We start from the raw sequence: 19,587 nt of genomic DNA, 5'->3' as shown, positions 1-19,587 counted from the left end.
AGGCAGTCTCTCTCCTTTCTTTCTCTATCCTGCACCCTGTCAATAAATATCATCTTGTCTGAGGAAGTGAGATACAGATTTATTTTTGAGACGGAGTCTCACTCTGTCACCAGGCTGGAGTGCAGTGGTGCAATCTCAGCTCACTGCAACCTCCGCCTCCTAGGTTCAAGTGATTCTCCTGCCTCAGCCTCCTGAGTAGCTGGGATTACAGGCACCCACCACCACGCCCAACTAATTTTTGTATTTTTAATAGAGATGGAGTTTCACCATGTTAGCCAGGGTGGTCTCGATCTCTTGACCTCGTGATCCGCCTGCCTCGGCCTCCCAAAGTCCTGGGATTACAGGCATGAGCCACTGCTCCCAGCCGAGATACAGATTTTACAGCTAACACCAGAGCGTCTTCATTTCTAGAAGCAATGAGGTTCAACCCATGTAGGCACAGTAGGGAACGGTGAGGGGCTAGAGAGAAATTAAAGTGACTGGAGGAAGCTGTTTTGGTTGTGAAACTGTCAAAGGAACCCCAAAGCACCCAGTGTGAAGGTACTGACACTAAGAATTTATCCCTAAAAACCCCATTTTTACAAGCAAGATATGTGAAATCTGGGGGCTCAGGATTTAGGGTTCTATTTTCTCCTGTGATTACCCTTTCTAGGTGCTTTGTTTGGTCCTTGCTGTGATTTGCAGACCTATGATCTTCGGAAGCAGTCAGCAAACTTTCTCTGTAAAGGGCCAAATAGTAGCTATTTTTGGCTTTGGGTCCATATAGTCTCTGTTGCAACTATTCAAGTCTGCTGTAGTGTAAATGCAGCCACAGTCTATTGTAAATGAATGGGCATGTCTGTGTTATGGACACCAAATTTGAATTTCATATAATTCCCCAGGTCACAAAATATTATTCCTCTTTTGATTTTTTTTTTACCATTTAAAAATATAAAAACTATCCTTAGCTTGCAGGCTGTACAAAAGTAGATGGTGGGCTAGATTGGGCCCATGAACTTTAGTTTGCTTACCTCTGGTCTATGATTTGCTCTGTCTTGTTATTTTCCTTTTGTCCTTGTGAGGTGTTGGCTGTCGTCTTGGTAGGAGGATGAGGACAACCTAAAGACTAAGTTCATGGCCTATTCAACCAGGAGATAGAGTGGATGGGAATGAAGACAATGCTGGGCTCTGAGGCAGACAGTCCAGGTTCCCACACCAATCCTCCATTAACACTTCCTAGCTGTGTAACCTCAGGTTGGTCACTTAACCTCTCTGAGCTCCTTTTACTTCTTATGAATTGGGGGTAATTATATTTTCACTGTCTGTATTACATGACTATACTATAGTCCAAGTAGTCAAGAGATAGGAGAATGCTTAGTAAACATTGTCATTATATGAACGTAAGGCTTTGGGGTTATTTGCACTGCTTCACCAATGCAGACTCTTATTAACTCTGATTGTTATTAGTATTAAAGCATTATATCTTTTATATTTCAGCTACAAAAACAGAATCAGAATTTGAATGGTGTGAAGAAAAGATACTCTTGTTTTTTCACTTTCTTAGACTCTGATGTTGGCTGGGCATTCCTGAGCCTCTCCCACTTGTTTGGCAATTTCTCCCAGTGTGTCCGGATGCTTGGTGTAACTGAAGGGATCACATGCAGTTTGTGCTGTCCCACTGCTCAGAAAGCCCCACCTTCCTCTCTCTCTCCATCCTGGCTCACCTTCAAGGCCTGGCTGAAGTGCCATCTCACCCAGGATTTCTCCACCAGGGTCCTTAACACATGCAGCTCTGTCCTGTGTGAATGGCTTGACCCCACCCCTGGCACACACCTTACAGAAAGGACATCCTGTCCTCCAAAAGATGTACAGGTTTTAAGAAAAAGGGCAAAGGCAAATAATGGAGGTCACAGGTAAGGCAAGCAGGATGTCTTCTGGTCAAGGTGAGTGCCCTTGAAATCATTGACTGCTGCCCAATGGGAGAAGGATTCAGATATGAAGGGATGGGGGTCTAGAGAACTTTTTTTTTTTTTTTTCTGTGACAGTGTTCCATCTATGTCACCTGTTACACTCCTAAAACATTTTCACATCCACTAGCTCTTTGATCCTATAACAAGTCTTTGAGGCACAGGCAACATTTTAATCCCCATTTGACCCTGAGGAACAGAGGCCCAGAGAAGCTAATTTACCTGTCTTGGCATCATACAGATGATTAATAATGAAGTTGAGACTGGAGCCTAGTTCTGGTTACCAAGCTCCACCCCATGGCCAACCCCAGCCTGATATAGGCCCATATTGCTGCCATATGCGATATTCCATCCTGAGGGTGAAGGCACATTTCTATATGGATATATCGAACTAGCCGTCTTTGAGTATGTTAGCTCGTCTTATCTTTCCATCCCAGAATGCATTTGTGGAGCAGGTTTTTGAGCAAGAGAGCCTGTTATCACGTATTTTCAGCTTCTTCTATTCTGGTCATACCTGCATTATGTAAATATGTATACACAGAGTGTTTGCTTATTTATTCAGTCTGTGGTGGGAAAACCAAGTGCATTACTGATTCCTGGGCTGTGCTTTTCAGCCTAAACACTTTCTGCAGCTCCTCATTGCTCACTTAATGAAGTGTGAACTCTTCGGTTTGGCTTTTAGGTTCTCCGTAATCTGGTTCCTGCCTGTCTTCCCCATCTCCCCTTCCATCTCAGGGGAAGCCATCTGCCTCTTCTTGATCCAGGCTCACTTTTCTGTCCTGTCTACTCTGTCATCTAGAACTTTGATCCACCACTCTCCTCTTTTTCATGTATCTTCAACTCTCCCTCTCCAAAGAAAATTTCCTGTGAATCTGTCATACTCCATGTGCTTTCTCTACTCTTAAACACATTCTTGATCCTAACTGTCCCTTACACTATTGTCCTCTCCCCTCTTGCTGCTTCATTAATATGAACCGTCTTTCTCACCTGGAGCTCTGGGTGATAACTAAGCTCTGATGTCCTAAGGAAGGGACAAACTGTCACCTGAAAGCCACATGTGGCCACCATCTGTTTTTGTAGGGCTTGTGGGCTAAGAATGGTTTATATATTTTTTGAAGGTTGAAAAAAATAATAATTCTTGACATATGAAAATAGATAAAATTCAGATTTCAGTGTCCACAAATAAAGTTTTATTGGAACACAGCTGGGCCCATTCATTTTGGTATTGCCTATGACTGCTTTGGCACTACAGAAGCAAAGTGGAGTAGTTGCTGCAGAGACCAGATGGATCTTTGTAGAAAAAGGAATTGATTGTGTATAATGAATTGATTTCTCTGCATTTAGAAACATATATGTTATGTATGACATTTGGAAGAATTAAGAAGTGAGTCACAGGAATCACATTCTGTGATTCAGATGAGGAACCCCCATTGCAACAGACTGACTCTCTCCCTTATTCCTTAGACCTTTGTTGTCCGGATTCTGGAACAAGCCCATCTCTACTGGAATATGTCCTTTGGAGCTCTCCCATGACTTCTCAGTCACCGCATCTGGTGGGCGCTTCTAGGTCTTATCATTCCATACTCTCTGCAGCACCTCCCGCTGTTGACCAGCTTCTACTTCTGAAATTCTCTGTTCTGTCTGCCTGGACCTTGTGATCTCTCCTTTCTGTCTCATCCTTTGTCTACTCTCCCCATTCACTGTTTCTTTGTGTCTCATCTTTAGCAATTTCCCCCCTTCTTATAGAGTGCTTGTAGCAAAATTGTGATATTTACCCCTGTCTCCATGCTGATGATTTCCAGTTCACTGTCTCCCCAGCTCTGTCCCACTTTCTTTCTCTGGGGCATCATCTTCTCTTCTCTGCTCTTCTCGTGTTCACCTCTCTTTGGTGCCTGACACCCCTTTGTTCTCTGTTGTCATAAGGTTTGGAATCTCAGTTAATCTGTGATGTATCTCAGCTCCAAATAGTTTATCAGTTGCTTAATCCATGAGGATATTTTCAGCATCCATTCCCATCTCCCCAGTCCCACCACTCCTTCAGCTCTTTCTTATCTTTCTCTTTCCCAGGCTAGCCAATGACCATTTCCCCTAGCTGTTCCCCTTCTTCCCTGCCGTGCATTCAGGCTGCCGCCTGACTCTAGCAGACACTTTGGGGCCCCCATCACATCTCCTTGGCTCACCTCTGGTTTCAGTGACTGCTCCCATGCACAGTTTCACACTGGCTCAGATTCCTGCTGATGGTGTCTCATAGGTTATTGCAAGAGTCTTTCTTCTTTCTGCCCCAGGACCTTCCCAGGAGGCAAATGAACCTGTGCGTAAGTTCAGTGTAGCCTGCAAGTGCAATTGAGCCAGTGCCTCCATCAGGGGTAACCTGCAACTGATGGGGGACTGAAGTTGATGGATTGCTGCCCAGCCTCTTACGCTTCATGCAGGCAGTTCTGGGAGGCCTCCGTATGCTTCTTGGGCCTACTGGAGAAGGAGTCATGCCCATTGCCAAGAGCAGCAACCTTGATAATGCACCCTGATGTTGGATTTTCCTCCTCCCCTCTCTTTCCCGCTCTCTTGGGTCATCTCTCAAATAAGCTTCCTGCCCCCATGTCCTCTCAGGCTCCACTTTCAGGAGCATTCAAACCAAGACACAGACCAGTCTTCTAAAAGCTTCTGCCCAGACATCTTCAGTGGCTCCACAAGCTCCCCAATATCAGACTGATTGTGTTCTAAAATCCTAGGCTCCCTGGGTTTGTTTGATATCAGCTTATCTTACTAATTTTATCTTCCCCTACTCACCTTTACCCTTTGTTTTCATCAAACCAGGTTCCTTAAGGGCAGAGATTGTGTCTTATTCATCTTTGTTTCTCCATTTGCTCAATATCCAAGATCTGAGGAAACTGAAGGCAAATGTATATTTTTAGTGAGCAAATTAATGAATGAGTGAATTGAATGCATCCATCGAGGCATTTCTCTCCTTCACCTCCACTAACTTGACAAAGCACCCCATCTCCACCACTGTACGGTACTTTTAAATTTCTACTTTATATTTTTGTACATGTCTTAACTTCTAATATATAAATTCCTTGAGAGAAGTGATGTTGCTTTATTTTCTTTATATTTCCCCACAGATCTTATGGGTACATGGTTCCTCAATAAATGTTGGTTGAAAGACCGAGAGAACATCTCATTATGTTTCTAGACATTCTAGGGCCTTCTGATTTGTTCTATTCTCTCTCTCTCTTTTTTTATTTTTTTTTTAATTTTTGAGACGATGGAGTCTCGCTCTGTAGCCCAGGCTGGAGTGCAGTGGTATGATCTTGGCTCACTGCAACCTCCACCTCCTGGGTTCAAGCGATTCTCCTGCCTCAGCCTCCCGTGTAGCTGGGACTACAGTCGTGCGCCACCATGCCTGGTTAATTTTTTTGTATTTTTAGTAGAGATTGGGTTTCACTATGTTGGCCAGGGTGGTCTCGAACTCCTGACCTCGTGATCCGCCTGCCTGAACCTCCCAAAGTGGTGGGATTACAGGCGTGAGCCACTGCGCCTGGCTGATTTATTCTATTCTCTGTTCTCCAAACATGTTACATGTTTTCTCGTTCCCATGAATTGAAGCTATTTATTTCTCCTTTGCTTCTTATACATGCTTCTTACAGTGTTTGCCTGTTTACCTATAAAAATTCTATTCTTCCTTCAAGTCCAAGCTTAAATGCCATCTTTTTCATAAAGCTTTACCCAATCCACCCTGTTAAATCATCACCTCTCCTGCAATACACGCCTGTCATGCATTTGTATTATTCTGCTTTATGTAGCATAATTTTATGTGGCTTGTCTTCTCTCCTTCTTAGAGACAATAAGTGTATTCAGGGCAAGGCTGGTTACTTCCTCATGAATCCAGTACCTTGCTCAATGCCCTGCAATCAATAAATATCTGTTGGAATGAATTAATTTGAATAGGTTAAATAATATCATCATGCTTTTGCATGCACATCACCTTAACTGGTGCCCCTGACCTATTTTTGGTTCATATCCTTGAGTTTCATTTTGGCAATGGAAGAAATATCAAGGAGAAGAAAAGATAAATACCCAGACCCGGTCAACATGATCTACTGTGTTTGAACAGGAATATTGGAACATAACTTCTAAGAATGCCATTTCAATTATTTGTAAAATATTTAAATAGTATAATCCAATTTACATTCTATCATTTCTAACAGCTGTAAAATTTACTTTATACCAAAGTTAGCTCAATCACTTTAATTCAGTCTGGAAAAACAGTACAAATGAAAGCTTAATTTGTATTTAATCTCCTCTTTTGTTTCTACATTATTGCCTTCAAATCATTCCTTTTAGTGATTGAGATTTAAACTGGAGAGAGGAAAAAAGCTTGATGAAATATTTGAGAAGAATATAAGCCATAATGAAAAGTATGAAGTCAATGTTTTAAAATTCCAACTGGCTTTGTTCTTTGGGGTTTCGATTCATGGCAATGTCTTTGTGATAAACCTGAGGTATGAGATATGTGGGTTACTTTGTCAGAATCACAGGGCTATAACTCTCAGGTGTTTAAAACTAGGTGATTCATTTGGAGCAGGTTACATTTATACTCTGTATATGAAGATTGGCAGGGAATACAAATGTGCATAATTATTATTTAGTGTGTTGATCATACTCATATATTTCCAAATGGCTTTATGATCATTTTGGTTAGTTTTTCTCTCTAAGCTCTGGCAGTCTTCCAGCTAATGTCATCAGCAGGGAACAGCAGCAAGGAGAGGTGGCAGAATTGTGACTACCCATGGCTTTCCTGTCGCTGTATAGTATCAGGTCTGACGTGGGGTTGGGTGGAGGAAGATTCCAGGGAAGGGTAGAATGGCCACATGATGTGCTACTTCTTAGGACGAAACAGCCTTCTCTTATTTCTCTGTTTTCCAGGTGGTGGCATTTATAGAAGTGTTCCAGAGGCCCACACCTGTCCTTACCTGAGCCCTTCTTCTTCATCCCTATACTTACCACATCCCACCCTCACCCCCAGCAAACCTCTTTGAACTCAAGAGGTGGTAGATTGAAAGAGGCTTCGATGAAGGGCACTTAGGCCTTAGACTTAATTCTGATCAATAAATGTAAGTTAATTAAGTAAAAGTTGGGGGAAAGAAGGGGCTTCACGCTCATTTATAGCCAAGAAGAGTTAGAGAAGACAATAGCATTTTACACTTTAGAAAGATGATTTCAGAAGAATGGATATGATGTGATGGGCCAAGACTCTAAAATGAAAAATAGCTAAGGAGGAATTTTCAACAGTGCCATCACATTATCAGAAAAGAACAAAAGGGCCAGGCATCTAGACACCTGTGTAACTACATGGGGTAAAATTTTAAAATCGGGCAGAATTGTTACAGAAATACTGAGTAAGCACATTTCTCTTTGTTATATCAGATATTCTTTATAGCAGCTCTGTGATTTTGGTCCAACATGGAGTAGTGACCCTACTTTGCAAATGAAGAAACTGAGGCCCAAGAATTTTAGGGACTTGCCTAAAGTCACAGTGCTAATAAAAGGCAGAATTAAGTTTCAAGAGACCTAGGTATTATGGCTCCATAGTGTAGTGATATTTCTACAATACTATGCTGTAAACTGTTGGCAACATTTTTAACAGGGCTGTCAGAAGATCAAAGCCACCCAGTGAGCTGAGGTTTATAAAATATATACATCTCCCAAATATATAATAGTATATACTAATGACAGAGGATAAGTCACAGAAGATGAGGTCCTCTGCTCCACTCACTGGAATGAATGGAAAGAAGCACAATGACTTAAGTTACATTTTGGCTTCCACTTTTTCTATCAATTCAGTTCAGTGAGCCGAAGGCCATCCAAGTGCCACATCTGTGTGTGCACATGCAGATAGGCAGGGAATATAACCATGAGTAATTATTCAGTCTCAGGGCCACATCATCCTAGAAGCTTTTGCATGCCAATATCAATCACTTAGCCATCCACCAGCCTCTGGATAATGGTAACATGCACAGGGTAGCTGCCAGTATTCCCTTTACCATGGCCAGCAGCTGGTGTATTCTAGAGAGAGATAGAAGAGTGGTGGTTACCCTAGCCAGGCAGTTAAGCATAGTGCAGTGACAGGAGTTACTACCTCGTCTCTGAACTGCTTCCTGCTAATTTTGGTGAGACTTTTCAAGGTATAGACTATACAGAAGTGAGACTGTTCCCTCTGGGAGCTGCTGGTTTAGTGAAGAAGACAGAAAACACATCAGTGGTAGAATCAGTGACTGAGGAGTTTGGAGAAGGATGAGAGGCTTCTTCCTTATGGAGAAAGATGACAAGGCCATTGGCCATTTCTTTCCTTTTCTGTTTTTTTTTTCTTTTTTTTTGAGATGCAGATTCACTCTTGTTGCCCAGGTTGGAGTGCAATGGCATGATCTTGGCTCACTGCAACCTCTGCCTCCCGGGTTCAAGCGATTCTGCTGCCTCAGCCTCCAAGTAGCTGGGATTACTGTCATGCACCACCATGCCCAGCTAATTTTTTGCATTTAGTAGAGAAGAGGTTTCACTATGTTGGTCAGGCTGGTCTCGAACTCCTTACCTCAGGTGATCCACCTGCCTCAGCCTTCCAAAGTGCTGGGATTACAGGCATGAGCCACCACACCCAGCCAGCCATTTCTTTGTGAAGAAACAGAAAGGTCTAATTGGATAATAGTGATTGGGCCCTGGTGGTAAGACATGAGGCCTGATTGGAAAGCAGTGATTGGACCCTGTTGGAAAGACATGAGACCTGATTTGACAGCATTGATTGGACCTTGGTGGCAAGACATGAGGCCTGATTGGAGAGTAGTATTGGACCCTGGTGGTAGGATATGAGGCCTGATTGGAGAGCGGTGATTGGACCCTGGTGGCAAGACATGCGGCCTGATTGGAGAGCAGTGATTGGATCCTGGTGGTAGGACATGAGGCCTGATTGGAGATTAGCAATTGGACCCTGGTGGGAGGATATGAGACCTGATTGGGGAGCATTGATTGGACCCTGGTGGGAGGACATCAGGCCTGATTGGAGGGCAGTGATTGGACCTGGTAGCAGGACACATGGCATGAAGAGAAGCAGGTGCAGCTGAGGCTGCAGTCAGTCTGAAGAATGTCCTGGGGAGCTGGCCAAGGAATTGGAATTCTTCATGGGGAGGCAGTGAAAGTTGATTTGCTTATTTTAAGTAGGAAGTGATATGCTTAGATTTATGTTTTAGAAATATCACCCCAGGGAGTGATTTAGAACAATAGGCTGGAAGGGAGAAAAGGCTGGAGATGGGGACAGTAGTGGAAGCCAGTGTAGAAATTCAGAAGAGAGAGACAGAAAGAGAAGGAGAGAGGCCCTCGCGGGAGCTATCTTAAGGTAAATGCAGGCGTAAGAAAAAAATCGAAAGAAAAATATCCCAATAACAAACACAAAACCCCAACAAACACACAGAGTACCTGGTAGACTTCTGTGTAAGAGCTTATGGAGTCCCAGGTCCTAGTCTAGAACTTTCTATTCATGGGCCTGATATATAGCACAGGGATCTGCATTTTGATAATCTCCCAGGGGCTTCTGGTGCAGGACACTAGAGCACTTGAAGTTCTCCCTTGGTTCTGACCTTCAGCAAAAGTAACTCCTCCCTTCATGTCCTTTTCTACGTGACTTTCCCAAGGGGCCTCATGACATAACAAGATTCAATAACTACGATTGAGTGCTTCCTTCGTGTTTGGCATTTTGCGAAGCACTTTAACACCAGACCTTTTCATGAGTGCCTCAGTGCTTCTCAGACTTTAAAGTGCATCATAATCAGCTGTGCCCCGCCCCCGCCCAGGATTTCTCATTCGGGAGGTCTGGGGCGGAGTGTGAAAATTTGCTTTTCTAACAAGTTCCTAGAGAGCTGCTGCTGGCCCACCAGCCACATTTTAGAACCCCTGCTGTCCACCACTCACAGGAGGAGCAGGGATTGTTGTCTGTATTATGGCTCAGGAAACCAGAGACTTGGCTAGGATAAGTAATTTTCCCAGAGTGGTAGAGTTGCAGCTCGAACCTGTCTGCCTGAATCTCCAGTTCATATTCTTCACCACAGTCTCAGCCTTTCATGATGCATGACCAGGATTGGTGGAACTCATTCTCTGCTGGGCTTATGTCCCCTTTCCTTAATGAGATAAACTGACTTTGTTACTGCTTTCTTGAAATCTTCCTGGAATCCTCTGCCATGAGTTGGCCTCATCTGTGGGCAGTCTGCCTTCCAGCAGCGATTTAAGCATCCTCCAAAGCATCTTCCCGAACTGAAATACCAGAGCTGACATAGTCTCTCAATTCCCACCAATACAGTTACCCTTTTAGTTAAGGCTCTGTCTCCAGATTGTTTCTTAGATTGCGTGTGAGCTCCTGGGTGGCATGGATCACACTGCATTTGTGTTTGTAGCTCCACATCTAATGCAGTGCTGGACTCATTCTAAATGGGCAGTAAATTGAGTAGATACATGAGTGAATGAAATATGTTACTTGTAGGGTATAATAATTAGACCTATTAACCTAGTCTAACAGGCAAACTAGCTTAGAGGATAATAGGATGGGTACATTTTGAACACCTGGAGGTAGTTAGTATAAAAATGTGCCACCTTCCTTAGTAAAAGCAAAACTCAGAACCTTCCACAGACAGTGAGACTCTCTTGAAGGGGAGGGGCTGATGGGACTCCTGCCCCAATTTTCCTATGATCATTGCTAATCACATTGGTCCCAGGGATAAGCTGTTTTCCCACTCTATCCTTAGCACAAATGAAGCAGACTGGAACCTTTCTCGGGGATGACACAGGGATGTCAAGATGAAATCGGAGGGTTTCCCTTATCCCCCTCACAGAGCGTGCAACAGGGATGTGGCTCGCTTCTTTGATGCCCTGCTGCTGAAACCCCTTGGGGAAGCATGCAGACGGGCAGGTCATGAAGAGTGTTTTTGGACTCCAACCCCACAGCAGGGTCTAGGGTTGAATGTTTACAGCTCTTGAAACCCCAGTGGCATATGTTACAGTGTATTCTTTCAGTTTTGCTGTCTGCAGGTGGCTTGTGTTAATCAGCTCAATTAGACCCTCTGGCTTATCCCAAGGACAGAGGGCTTTTTGCATCCCATGTTCTTGCCCTAGAGTACTGGAAAAATCAGATTACATGTGGGATTGGAGGATGGGTGCAAGGTTTTATTGAGTGGTGGAAGTAGCTCTCAGTGAGGTGAATGGGGAGCCAGAAGTTGGGGGATGGAGTGGGAAGATGGTCTTCCCCTGGGGGGTAGGGCCACCCAACAGCTGGACTCTCCTCAGACCGTCACTGACTGCCCCCAACTGAATTCTGCATCATCCCGCCTCAAAGGCCTGGTGGTGTCTGCTGGTGTCTGTTGGTGTGCTCTTCTGCTCCTCTTGATGTCTAGCTGATTGTGTCTGTGCCTGCTAGGGTCTTGGGATTTTATGAGCACAGGATTGGGGGCATGGTGGGCCAGAGTGGTCTTGGAAAATGCAATATTTGGGTGCAAAAACAGGAGTGCCTGTTCTCACTTAGATCCATGGGTACAAGCCCAAGGGTGAAGCCCTTGCCAGGGACCCCACCCTTCTCTACCCAGCACTTCCCTGCCCCATCCTGTATCAAAGATGGTACCAGGAGTTTAGTCTGGCTGGCTTCCAGGGCCCCAGGTGTTCTCCTGCTGACTTGACCAGCCACCTCTCAGAGCTCTGGAGGCTGTCGTCTCTGTCTCAGGTCATCTGGGCCCTTGCTTAGTGGTTCCTGCTTCTATGCAATGGGTGCGTTCCTTAATTCACAGCTCCAGGAGCACCCTCCTAGATACTAGGCCCCTTCCAAATTGAGGCCAAAGGAGACGTTTCTTTCACTTACCTAGGTCTGCTGTCTTGGACATTGCTTCTCATCCAGAGACACGTCTGTTCCCCAGGTGACTCTGACAGACGTAGCCTTACTCTTCAACCGATCTCACAATCCCCTGCCCACCATCACAATATCCTAATGCAGTAGCGGTGACAGTCTTATAACTTGAGTGATGCAGGGTGATGGTGGTGTGAGGAGTGGGCTGGCATTTTCTCACAAGGGGCAGCGAGGCCCAGAGTGTACGGACCACAGGGGTGAAGGAGGAGAAGGAATGGACCTCCCGAACACTCAATTGGCTGCTGCAGAATTTTGCTTCCATTAGCCCTGCATACCTGTGCCCTTAGAAACTCTTCCCACCACCAGGTTCCTACCACACAATTAGAGTAGACATTCTTTAATTACCAACCGCCTTGAGCCCTGGGACCTGCATCAGCAGTCTGGCATTAGCGATGGTCATTTACCACCTCAGATTCTAAATAACATGGTTTGTGCTGATTGAAAATGCCGGCCAGTTCCCTATAGATGTCACTGCTTGTTGTTGCGCTGATGTATACATGTGTATTTCTAGTAGAATATACGGTCTGGGGGAAGGGAAGACACTGGGACGAGGCTGAGGGCTAGTGGCCTCTCATCCTTTGTTGGTAGTTTTCACACCAGGATTTGGGGGTTGGGTTCCTTGGGGTCTTATGAAAAGCCATTGAGGTTGGGAATTTTGCAGGGAGGCGTTTTATTTACCCTTCCCCTGCCTGGTGATTCTCAGCTCTGAATGTACCTTTCTGTATCCACATACCTTGTGGATTTACTTTTTCCGTTTCTTGAAATGATGCAAAATGCCTGGGTTATGGCTAACGTGGGACTTTATTTTCTATATTTCCTTTACTGAGTATCAGAAAGTTATTTGAACTCACAACTTGTTTGCCATTCATGCTTATAATTTCCTGGTATGATTAGCTGCTTCTACACATGTGATCCTTAAGAGGAAAATAAAATTTCCATGATGTTAGCAATATTCTTGTGGATTTATGCAGTAGGTATAATATTTAAGCTAATTTTATAATGTTTAAAAAAATCGTTGCTGTTTGTCAGCCTGATTCCTTTGTTTGCATGTCATCAGTGTCCAATGAGTAGTATGTGTTTCTTCCAGTCATTGTTAAAACCCAATGTATGGAAACAGTGTTTATACCAGCAGCTGTTACAAATCTGGGGCTATGGATTAATGTCAGTTTCTGAATGTAGAGTACTTTAGTTAATTCCACCCAAGGACAGATGATATCATCTAGGAAGAAGGAATATATTAGAAACTGTCAGCCAGAAGGTAGTAAAAGGAGGTGATATGTTATAAGGAGTACTAAAAGGTCATTCAAAGAAGAGATATTGCTAATAACTCAATTAAAATTTTCACGCTAACATTTTACAAATTTCTGTGTAAGCCCTAAAACATTTTCAAAGCTAGCTAAATTCATACCATAGATTGGAAAAATGGGGGTCAAACAGGATTCACATAATTCCTTTGTGAGATGAACAAATTGGGATAATCTCCTTTTCCAGGAAGTTCTGGCGAGCTAATTCATTGAAACTCCCTTGATATCTAGGTGAGAGGGTGGGATTCTGTAAGTACACCCTTTCACTGGGGATTTTCCCTTTTCTCTGCTACACTTTGGGGCAGGGCAACCCACTCATTTGGTCCTTGACTCTCAGGAAACCAGTATTTGCTAAGCTGGTGCATCACTGCAGTTATGCTCTGTATTTTGCTGCCTGGAAAACAAAAGGATCCATGTTCTTCCTGCAAGCCAAGAGGCACAACAAAAAGTGGAGATAAAGGCCGTTAGTGGAGCCTGTACTTGGTGTAGGAGTACTTCCAGACTGTATGATGGGATAGGGCCACCATGCTGCACAGTTGGGCAGCCAGGACAGGAAATGCAGGAACGGCAGGTTCATGAGAAGTCATCTGACCATCTGCCTACTCTCCTGTTTGGGAGGAGTGATCCTTTCTTGAAGATGTTCTTACCTGGAGTCCACCTGGCTTCTCTTAGTAGCTCTTTCTAGTGTTCAGTCACTGTTAAGGTTCACTCAGTTCTTCTCCTGTCCAGTGAATATAAGCAGATTTCTCTTCTTGCTATTTTTTCCCATAGTCATGGAGAGGAAGTGGTCAGTATGTATGGATACACATACATACATATTTATGTGTAGCTGCCTCCGGTGTGCTGGTGCTACAGATTTGATGGTAAGGAAAAGTAAAGGTGGCTGCTGCCCTCCTGGAGCTCACCATCTAGCAGAGGTGAAGGTCATTAATTATAAAATCACTCAGATGTAAAATCGCAACAGGGATAATGAGGCAGGAGAATAAGGTCTGGAGGCAGGGAACCTAACGCCGATTCACGCTGACTTCCTAGAACTAAATCAAAAGGAAAACCCCAACTTTCCATAGTAAGTAACAAAAGGACCAGAGGCAAATCCCTCCCCGCCACTACCCCTACTTTTCTCCGTGGCAGATGGAAAATTGAAAGTACCTCTGATTGATGGCTTTTTGCAACCAATCAGACATCTGCGTAGGAGTGTAACTTTGTAACTTCACTTTAGCCTCTGATTGGTTGCTTTCTGCAACCAGTGAGACTGATTGCCGGCCACCGCTTCATTTGCATGGGGTGAACACCAAGTGGCCAATGAGAAACCTCTAGGAGGAATTTGGACCCCAAAAGATTCTGTAACCAGGACCCTTGAGCCTCTGCTCATCCCGCTCCCACCCTGTGGAGTGTACTTTCATTTTCAATAAATTTATGTGGAGTGTACTTTCATTTTCAATAAATTTCTGCTTGTTTGCTTCATTCTTTCCTTATCTTGCTGTGCATTTTGTCCAATTCTTTGTCCAAAATTCCAAGAACCTAGGCAGCTTGCAGTCAAGACCCTCTCCTGGTAACAACAGGGGCTAAGGTTTCAGAAAAAGGATATGGTGTTGTGGTGGGACCTTGTTTGACTGATGGAGATCTGGATTTTCCTGATGAAGTGATGGCTCACCTGGGAGCTGAAGGGTGCAGAGTTAACTAGAGGAAAAGAGGAGAGGGAAGAACATCACAGGCAGAGGGAACAGCAAGTGCAAAGCCTCTTGACTGGAGGGAGTTTGATGATTATGAGGAGGAACTGAAAAGAGACCTGAGTGGGTGTTGAAGGAAGATAGGGGCAAAACAACCTGGGGAGGCGAGCAGGGTCAGTTAATGGAAGGCCTCACAGGTGGTGGCCAGGAGTTTTATTTTTTTAAAATGTGAAATAATTATGGAGGTTGTATTCACGGCAAGCCAAACTCAAACTTCTTCTTCTCACTGTAATATAATCATAGTTCCTTTCCTCTTCAATTCTGGGGACCTATATTGAAACTTTCAGCTGAGGATTTCAAACTGAATTTCTTTGTTTTTTGAAATTCCTTCTGCAAAGGTGTTTGGCATAGAAATGAGAACAGCAGCTATAGAGCACCTAAAATTTTCTATGGGTATCTCAAGATGGAGTGTCTTAAGAGTCAGAAATTGTGACATGCATGAAAAGATAAAGATATATGTCTTTTCTATGTAGCATGTACACAGGAGGCACTTAATAAATGCTTGCTGATGAATCAGAGGTGACATCCAGCTCTCAGGAATGCAAAACAACATTTTCTGTTTTCCAGCTATCTGAACGTTGCTAACAGAGGGCCTGGGGAGGAGGGATGGGCACGACTGCATCTGCTCCTCTGTCCTGTGTGCGTGCTTGGCCACCTGATGCCAACTCCATGATGGCACATTTGTCTTATTAAGTGTAAGCCAATTCCTCTCCCCCTTCCAGGGCCCTCCTGATGGTGGCTGTGGAGGACAGGGATATGTGGTGAAAGCCCAGTTATTATGGTCTGTAAAGGGAGGTGGTGGCTGCTGGGGAATGATCAAATGAAGATAAATGCATTGTTAAGTTTTTATGGACCAAGGCCGCACTTTCATTAAGTGTAATTTACATAACATAACTGATGCTCAAGGCCAAACAGTCCTTGTGCCCCAATGACAGTCCCTGACAACCCATGGACCGAGGCCTCGTGCACAATCCCCCAGGTCAGGAAGCCTCTTCCTTCTCCTTGCTAGCTCAGCACGCTGGTTGCTCCAGTACTCTCATTTTGACCTCTCAAGCCAAATGCTGATGACATCAAAGCTACCCATTCTACTACCGATTAGCAGTAAAACCATCAGGCACTCTCTGGGCAGAGTTCAGGTGCTATATTCCTTCCTCTTTTCCCACAGGGGTTGGCTTCCTGGTCTGAACCTTCCATAAGCCCTGGCTGGGAATTTTCCTCACTGTGATCTTGTGAGCAGTCCCTGGTTACCCCCAAGGATTGTGCCAAGCAGGCTCTGGGTTAACATCTTGGAGAGTACAGAGTAGGCTGATAATCAGCCTATGCTCAAGAGCACACCCAAGAGGTGAGGATTTCTGATGGCATCCCTGGGGTGCTCAGCAGTGGCCTTTGTCTGCACCCATCTTCATTACATGTTAATACCACCAGAGACACTTTGAGGTCAGGCTTTTCACCTTGCACGGCAAAGCAATTATCGTTTCCTTTCATTGCAGGGGTGGGTCTTGGTTATCACATGATGGATGCTGGTAATCAGAACTTTCTGCCCATTGGTCTTCAGGACATACTTTTGTGTTGACATTTACAAGGTATGTGTCAGGCAGAGCTGAGGTACCCAGTGAGGGAATGAAAGGAGGAGGGGGGAGAGGATCATTATATTCAGTTTAATGATGACAATTTCCCTACATTTACAACTTCCAGAAGTAAGAGACAATAGATATGTGTCTTCTGCTTGCATGTACAGTGAAGGAGATGACATGAGGAGATTCTGTTAGTGGGAATGGTGATATATTACCTTAATGATTTCATTGCTTGCCAAATAAAAGAAAAATTCTCGCTGTAGTGCAAAGCCCTGTCCTCATCAAGCTATTCATTGTGAGGCATTTGTTGTTAAATTGGAGGCATAAGGAGGGATTTTGACTTTCCGTAAGCTGCTTTTGGATTTTTATTTTTTTCTTGGCTAAATTGATGGTCTATTTTCTTTTTTTAGTAGACATACGTGAACATTTGTATATTGAATATTGAAGTTTGTTAATAGATTTGAAGAGCTCTTAGATTTTTTTGGCAGGTGGGTGTTGAATTAATGGAATGTTTCACAATAGAGTTCAATGAAAGCTCCCCTCCACTATTATGCTAGTGTTTGGAAGGGCAGGCGACTTGAGTGTGTGTGTGTGTGTGTGTGTGTGTGTGTAGGGGAGGGGATGTTTTCATGTGAGCTGTGGATAAATTGAACAAATTTAATTGAGGTTTAAACTTAAGTAGGATCCCATAGTCTAGGTAGGATCCAAGGGACTATATTCTCAGGGCTGCTAGAGGTTGGATCATCTGAATTATAGACAAGGAGGAGTCCAAAGTCTTAGTTCAAGGATGGCACCAAGTGACAAGTCCTGTGATCTAGTGGAAGCAGATAGAGAACTAAGAAGAAGGTCAGAAGCTAAGATGATTTGGAGCCAACTAGAATGAGATCATGGGTCGACAGCCTTGTAGGCTAGACCTAGAGACAGGAGAATTAGAGTCTTCTGGATTCCCTTATTATATGAACCTGACAGTGGCTGTTTAAAGAAGCAATGCAGGGCCTGACAGTACCTCCTTGCTTGGCTTCTGCTTACTCTGTGTAGTCTGCTTTTTCTAGTAGGTTATCCAGATTTCCAAAGTGGTGGAGTCAGGTTTGCATGGTAGAGCTTGGGAACCTAAGGGGACCATTGTGGTCATGGAAGTCATGAGCATCATTTTCCAGTTTAGAAGACTGAGGCCTAGGGAGGACAGCAGTTGGGGAGGCCCAGGGAAAAATCTAGTTTAGGAGGTCCGGGGAGGATAGCAGTTCAGGAGGCCTGGGGAGGACACCAGTTCAGGAGGCCCCGGGAGCACACAGTTCAGGAGGCCTGGGGAGAACTCCAGTTCAGGAGGCTGGGGGAGGACAGCAGTTCGGGAGGCCTGGGAAGGACAGCAGTTCGGGAGGCCTGGGAAGGACAGCAGTTCGGGAGGCCTGGGAAGGACAGCAGTTCAGGAGGCCAGGGGAGGACAGCAGGCATACCCAAGGACTCTCAGGCATTGCTGTGCTTCCTCGCCCCGCAATGCTGCCGCCACATCCTGTTGCTCTCGGTTTGTTTGATCGGAGCGGCTCTGCTGAAGCTGGGCTGTTTGCGTGCTTGGTAGGCCCCCTTCCTGAATGCGCCAGCCAGCTCTGGAGCCCGACTCAGTAAATGTTTCGGAAGTGATCCTCATCAGATATATTTCTACCTACTAGTTGTGTGACTTTGGGCAAGCCACTTCACTTCTCTAGGTCTCAGCTTTTCATCAGTAAAATGTTGCAAGGTCTCTGTGGACCCTTTCAGCTCTAGCATGACATGTTCTATAACTAAGGAGGCCCAGTTAGAAGCTCCTGGTGTAGCTGACAATGTGAATACAGTCAATCTCAGGAACCTGTGGAAATGGAAGTGATGGCTTATACTTCGGCTCTTCACCCACCTGAAAGATCACGTAGAGGAGTTCTCTAGGCTGCAAGCTCCTTGAGGCCAGGGGCCATGTGTCATTCATTTTTACACATCCAAAGCCATCAGGCTGTGTGGTGAATTGTGATGTTTAGTAAATTGGGACTGACTGAATATGAAGTATTACAGAATTTCAGATGATAAGACATACTTTAACATAGACATTGCATAAGCATAATACATGTGCCTAGGACATGCCTCCTCAAAAGTGCTCGCTGAGCTCCATTGCAGCAGGGACCACACCTGTCTTATTTACCACTAGGTCTCGAGTTCCTTGAACATGACTAGGCACACAGAAGCTATTTGGTATGTTTGTTGAATAGATGAATGAATAAAGCTATGACATGAAAGAAGCATCGTTGAACTTTCCAAGGTTATTTGGATTATTTGGTGAGAGAATATAAACCTGAAAAAGAGAAGAAAGTAGGAAACTTGGTGGCAATACACCTAGTTTTGCTTTCCTTCCACCCCTAAGCTGTGGCTGAAATCTCTTGTACATAACAGAAAGTGACAACCAGCAGCCCCATCTTCTAGTTGACATTGGTCTGCAGATGGTTTCTAGTGTATGACTAGGTAAGTATAGAAACAGAGCATATGCATTAGGAAAGTTTTACAGAAATTGGACACTGCATGACACCCAGGCATGTGATTGCTGGATTTGTCTTGCTGAACAGTGTATGGACCAGTTTCTATATTGCTGAAGTCACATAATGAATTGCACATGGTATACACTGCACACCAGTCCTGTATGGTAGGACCACAAATAAGTCTATGACATATCAGGGAAGAAATTATCCTGCACCACATAACTAGAAAGAAACTAGGTGAAATCCTTGGTTTTGTAGCCTAGCAGTCATATTTTTGTTAAAATATTGGTGATCTTGTTTGTCATATAAAGCTGTTTCTGACTCATCATAATCACATATTTTCTGTGTTGTTGATTCGAGAAGGACTGAACTAGCTACACCCCCTCAGTCAACCAAGTTGAGTTATAATCTGTGTGACAGTGTTTTTCTCTATTTAAAACTAGCTAGTCTTGCATGGCTATTTAACTCGTTCCTTTGGCCTCATTAGTATTATCCTATAATCAAATAAGCTAATTAAGCTGTTTCCTATCCACTGATCAGAGAATATTAAAGCTTGGAAGGTGACTCTAGCCATCTTCTGCTCCAGCTCCTTCATTTTTCAGAG

At 44.2% G+C, this 19,587-nt stretch overlaps 1 protein-coding gene and 1 long non-coding RNA gene across 4 annotated transcripts in view; one reads left to right on the top strand and one right to left on the bottom strand.

Moving 5' to 3' along the window:
* Positions 1 to 11,874, bottom strand: part of LOC129480980 (uncharacterized) — a 37,530-nt gene extending 25,656 nt beyond the window's left edge. The window contains exons 1-5 of one of the 3 annotated variants that reach the window (XR_010120373.1): positions 9,411 to 9,713; positions 4,734 to 4,834; positions 4,127 to 4,323; positions 3,722 to 3,856; positions 653 to 719 (exon numbers count right to left, since the gene is read on the bottom strand). This is a non-coding gene — a long non-coding RNA (uncharacterized lncRNA). Of the gene's footprint in view, positions 1 to 652; positions 720 to 3,721; positions 3,857 to 4,126; positions 4,324 to 4,733; positions 4,835 to 9,410; positions 9,714 to 11,832 lie in introns of those variants that run through there. The other 2 variants (XR_008657209.2, XR_008657210.2) reach the window with 2 other exon arrangements.
* LRMDA (leucine rich melanocyte differentiation associated) overlaps positions 1 to 19,587 on the top strand; it is a 1,130,865-nt gene that overhangs the window by 445,140 nt on the left and 666,138 nt on the right. The window lies entirely within an intron of this gene.

The sequence above is a fragment of the Symphalangus syndactylus genome, chromosome 4 (assembly GCF_028878055.3).
Source record: "Symphalangus syndactylus isolate Jambi chromosome 4, NHGRI_mSymSyn1-v2.1_pri, whole genome shotgun sequence".
NCBI classification, from domain to species: Eukaryota; Metazoa; Chordata; class Mammalia; order Primates; family Hylobatidae; genus Symphalangus; species Symphalangus syndactylus.
This window is presented reverse-complemented; position numbering and strand designations above follow the sequence as displayed.